The sequence below is a fragment of the Ornithorhynchus anatinus genome, chromosome 21 (genome assembly GCF_004115215.2).
Source record: "Ornithorhynchus anatinus isolate Pmale09 chromosome 21, mOrnAna1.pri.v4, whole genome shotgun sequence".
NCBI classification, from domain to species: Eukaryota; Metazoa; Chordata; class Mammalia; order Monotremata; family Ornithorhynchidae; genus Ornithorhynchus; species Ornithorhynchus anatinus.
Window position 1 is genome coordinate 3,453,571 of NC_041748.1, and position 5,349 is coordinate 3,458,919.

Genomic DNA, 5,349 nt, shown 5'->3' on the forward strand with positions numbered 1-5,349 from the left:
ATTCACTCAATCGGATTTAGTGAGGGCTTGCCGTGTGCACAGCACTGTACTAAGCGCTTGGAATGCGATCCCTGCCCAACCACGGGCTCCCGGTGGGAAAGGAAAACAAAACAAGTAGTCAGGCGTCAATACCATCAAAACAGATCCACAGACTCACCGATATATATATATATATATATATACGTTATGAATAAAATCGAGTAATAAATAATATATACAAATCTGCACAAGTGCTGTGGGGAGGGGAAGGAGGTAGAGCAGAGGGAGGGAGGAGGGGCAGAGGGAAAGGGAGGGCTCAGGCTGGGAAGGCCTTCTGGAGGAGGTGAGCTCTCGGGAGGGTTTTGAAGAGGGGAAGAGAGTCAGTTTGGCAGAGGTGAGGAGGGAGGGCGTTCCGGGACCGCGGGAGGACGTGGCCCCGGGGGTTGATGGCGGGACGGGCGAGAACGAATAAATCATAAACAAATAAGTCAATAGATATGACAGTGAATGAATGAATGAACAGTGGTCGGCAATGCGGTTGGTACCCACTGCAGCGCTCCGAACCCAGGAGGTGCCCAGTACACTGTTAGAGAAGCAGCGTGGCTCCGTGGAAAGAGAGTGGCTTGGGAGTCCGAGGTCATGGGTTCGAATCCCGGCTCTGCCGCTTGTCAGCCGTGTGACTGTGGGCAAGTCACTTCGCTTCTCTGGGCCTCAGTTCCCTCACCTGGAAAACGGGGGTGACGACTGAGGGCCTCATGTGGGACAACCTGATTCCCCTGTATCTACCATAGCGCTTAGAACAGTGCTCTGCACATAGTAAGCGCTTAACGAATGCCAACATTATTACCAGCACTTAGTACGGTGCTTCAGCTCTCTGCACAGTTCCTGGCACATAGTAAGCGCTTAATGAATACCATCATCGTCATTATTATTATGACAAACAGTTCCTACTTAGTACAGGGCTCAGCAAACGGCAGATGTTCGATCAACCCTCTTTCCGATCAGTGCCAATAAACCGCTCAGAATGCCAGCATTTTCCACCAACCTTTTCCCTCTTTTACGCACATCTTCGAATAGAGATTTTTGGAGCCGTGGGACACACGGAAAGCTGAATTTTGGGGGGCTTCTCCTCCGGCTCTCTGTAGCCGTATTAACCCTGGCTTCTTCCGAGGTAAAGTTGGGTTTGAGTTGGATTTCTCCCTAGGGAACCTTTATTGGGCTTTACACAGATTTTTCAGTCTTAAATATGACCCGAAGCCTTAAGACTCTTAGGTAACTTGCTGAATCTGGAACGGGGATGTATTTTGGAATGGAATCAACAAACCGAATTGGTTCCATTTTCCTTTCTCGACGGATAACGATTTGACCAGCTCAAGCACCCTCCACCGGCGGCTTTCTGGAGTCCCTTTTGATTTATTTTATCGCCGCATTAGGATGCGGCTGATATTTTCTTCTTTCCCGTTCTGAATTGGTTAAAGGAAAATCTAAAGCACGCCGATGGCTCTTTTGTCCACGATTTTACTAAGGAACGGCTCAGCCATCACGGCTACTGTGAAAACAATAATCAAATAGCGTAATAAGCCAGAACAAGTCAGGGATCCTGCTGGGGGTGAGAGAGACACGCTTTTGTGTGAGAGATGCCAGCGGCCAGAAAAGTGCACGGCTGTTGTTCCATGGTTTTGGGGGTTTTTTTAAATGTACGAGAAGCAGTGTAGCCTAGTGGAAAGAGCATGGGCCTGGGAGGCAGGGGACCTGGGTTCTAATCCCGCCTCCTCCACTTACCTGCTGTGGCCTTGGGCGAGTCACCTGACTCCCCTGTACCTCAGTTCTCTCATCCGCAAAATGGGGAGTCAATAACATTTACTCCTTTGTAATTGGATCGTGATCCCCGTGTGGGACCTGATGATCCTAAGCCCATTAACCCTGTTATACTCTTCCAAGCACTTAGTACGATATTAATAATAACGGTATTTGTTCAGCGCTCGCTGTGTGCCCAGCACTGTTCTAAGCACCGGGCTAGATACAAGGTAATGAGGTTGTCCCTCGTGGGGCTCACAGTCTTAATCCCCATTTTACAGATGAGGGAACTGAGGCGCAGAGAAGTGAAATGTCACACAGCTGGCAAGCGGCGGAGGCGGGATTAGAACCCACGTCCTCTGACTCCCGAGCCCGCGCTCTTGCCACTGAGCCACGCTGCTTCTCTATTTCTCCGTTTCTATCACTTCGCTTAACTTCTCTGGGCTTCAGTTCCCTCATCTGTAAAATGGGGATGAAGACCGTGAGCCCCACGTGGGCCCACCTGATGACCCCGTATCTCCCCCGGCGCTTAGAACAGTGCTCTGCACATAGTAAGTGCTTAACAAATACCAACGTCATTATCATTATTATCATTTCTATCAGTCAATCATAGCGCAAGTCTGGAATTCAGAAGTTCATCGTTTCTAATCCCAGCTCGGCCGCTTGCCTGCCACGTGGCCTTGGGCAAGTCACTTCATTTCTCTGGGCCTCAGTTCCCTCATCTGGAAAATGGGGGTTGAGACCGTGAGTCCCTCCTGGGACATGAACTGTGTCCAACCCAATTTGCTTGTTTCCACCCCAGCGCTTAGTACAGTGCTCGGCACATACTAAGTGCTTAACAAATGCCATTAACATTATTATTCGCTGAATCATTTCATCTAATTTATTGAGCACCTACCACGTGCAAAGCGATGTACTGAGCGCTTGGGAGCGTACCATACAATTAGAGAAGCAGCGTGGCTCCGTGGAAAGAGCCCGGGCTTGGGAGTCAGAGATCATGAGTTCGAATCCCGGCTTTGTCAGCTGTGTGACTGTGGGCAAGTCACTTCACTTCTCTGTGCCTCAGTGACCTCATCTGTAAAAGGGGGATTAACTGTGAGCCTCACGTGGGACAACCTGATGACCCTGTATCTACCCCAGCGCTTAGAACCGTGCTCGGCACATAGTAAGCACTTAACAAATACCAACATCATTATTATTAGATAATAAAACATCCAAGGATGTTTCGATGACAATACTCGGAACATATTTTTCTCTTGCTTTAGAATGAGTAGAGAAGCGGCGTGGCCTATTAGATAGAGCCTGGGCCTTGGGGTCAGAAAAACCTGAGTTCTAAACCCACTTGTCTGCCGTGTGACCTTGGGCAAATCACTTAACTTCTCTGTGCCTCAGTTACCTCATCTGTAAAATGGGGATTAAGACATGGATTGTGTCTAAACAGATTAGCTTGTATCCACCCCAGTGCTTAGTACAGTGCCTGACACATAACATGCGCTTAACGAACGCCATTTTTTTTAAAGCACATGCTAATTTTTCGTGAAAAAAATAGTTTCTTTTTTCTGGGTTCAGATCGTTGTCCGTAAGGGGAATATTTTTCTAATTCCACATCAGGAATTCTTCCTTTTGTTTATTGTGAATATATTTCTATTTTTAATTATTTCTTTCCTTACCTCATGAACGTGAAAAAATAAAGAATCTTAGGTGCAGGCAAGCGGCTTGTAACACCATCTGTAACAATAATTGCAAATATAATTGCATATTCATATTTACTTGTATTTATCGTTTGAATGAACTAATGCATTTATAGTTTTAAATTTCAGAGTCTAAACGGTACAATTATTGTGTAAATTATAAACACTGTGTTCCATATTCTTAGAGCCATTAAATACGTTTGGGTCCAGAGAAAAAGACGTATTTCCCCTCTCGGGTTTTTTTCCGTCAGTTTTTGTTCCATTACTTCAAGGTTTATGGAAATTGTTCATCTATCTAAGTCTGACCCAGGAATCTTTATCTCACCATGTCCCACTGATGGACAGATTTCAGATTTCTGCACCTTCCTCTCACTCCCCGACCTCCAATCCCTGTCGCTTCACCCACTGCCATCTTGGTTGACTTCTGGAAAGTTAAGGAAGTCAAGATGGCCCCGCGGCATGAAATAATCAAGCAATAGGTCGAGCACTTACTCGGGGCAGAAGATTCTACTAAATACTTGCGACATAGTCTTGTCTTCTGCCGTCGAGTCGTCTCTGACCATAAGCGATGCCACGGACGCATCTCTCCCAGAGCGCCTCACCTCCATCTGCGGTCGTTCCGGTAGTGGATCCAGAGAGTTTTCTCGGTAAAAATCCGGAAATGGTTTACCTTCCGCGCAGTCGACTCGAGTCTCCACCCTCGACTCCCTCCCACGCCGCTGCTGCCCAGCACGGGTGAGTTTTGACTAGTAGCAGGTGGCCTTCCACTGGCTAGCCACTGGCCAAGCTAGGAATGGAATGGACAGGCCTCTGCTTGACTCTCCCTCCCATTGCTGAGACTGGTAGACTACTGGAAACTCTCCAGGTGCGACCCTGAGAGGGGTGCAGTCTAGTTGGCATACGCGATCCCTGCCCTGGACCAGTTTACCATCTAGCGAGGAACTCTCACGCCTGCAATTTAAGGCGGGATAACGCGATCGTTAACGTCCCCGGTCGTCTGCCGGAAGCTGTGTGCGTTCTCAGGCCCAAGTCCAAACCGGCTTGGCTGTTGGGTTCCTCCTCACCTCTCTCTTTAGAGGATTTTGTGCAGTGAACTAAAATTGTACTGTACCCTCCCAAATTCTCAGCTCAGCTTAGGCGCCCAGTAGACTCTATCAGTAACTCTGGGAAATATTTTCCGGATGAGCGTCTGGCGGTGTAAGGAGGAGAATGTCAGGAAATGGGAAAGTTTAGTGCCACTTACCAGAACAGTAAGCACTTAAATACCACCGACTGATTTGACCCACAATTAAACTCAATACAGATCGCTGTGTCCACAAGGTCCCGCCCCGGTAGAACTTTGCTTTTGAACCTAATCTCCGAAAGTGTGACCTCGACTACGCCGTAGCGTTATTTTATAGCCACAGCCAATTTTCTCTTGACCCAAGAGGTCATTTTCTTGGCACCGAATCCCCCGGTTTTCCCTTCATCTAATAGTGTAATTCAATTAAAGTTTTGAATGAGCCCAAGTTCAGTGGTTCTTATATTCAAATTAGTACCCAAGTCATCCACCTAATGAAAATTGGAATCTCACGCGGAGACCTAGTTTTCCCAACTGTGAAGCTCGCTACGTTCAGCTCTTGGATATTACGCAGGTAGTATCATGGACCCTCGGACCCGATCTCAACTCCAGGTGTCTGCTGTAATAAGCACCTTCTCCCTCTAAAGGGTCAAGACGTAGCCTCTGATCATCGGAGCTTCCTTCGATTGCCAGAACCAGCCTCCGAACGCGGCTACGCAAATCCACATGACGTAGTGGATAGGGCACGGGTCTGCGAATCAGAAGGTCGTGGGTTCTAATCCCAGCTCCGCCACTTGTCTGCCTTGGGCAAGTCACTTAGCT

At 47.9% G+C, this 5,349-nt stretch overlaps 1 non-coding gene across 1 annotated transcript; it reads right to left on the bottom strand.

Moving 5' to 3' along the window:
* Window positions 1-4,212: 4,212 nt before the first annotated feature.
* Window positions 4,213-4,350, bottom strand: LOC114806228. Its single transcript, XR_003754264.1, has one exon. It is a non-coding gene; the product is annotated as a small nucleolar RNA SNORA7 (small nucleolar RNA).
* Window positions 4,351-5,349: the final 999 nt, after the last annotated feature.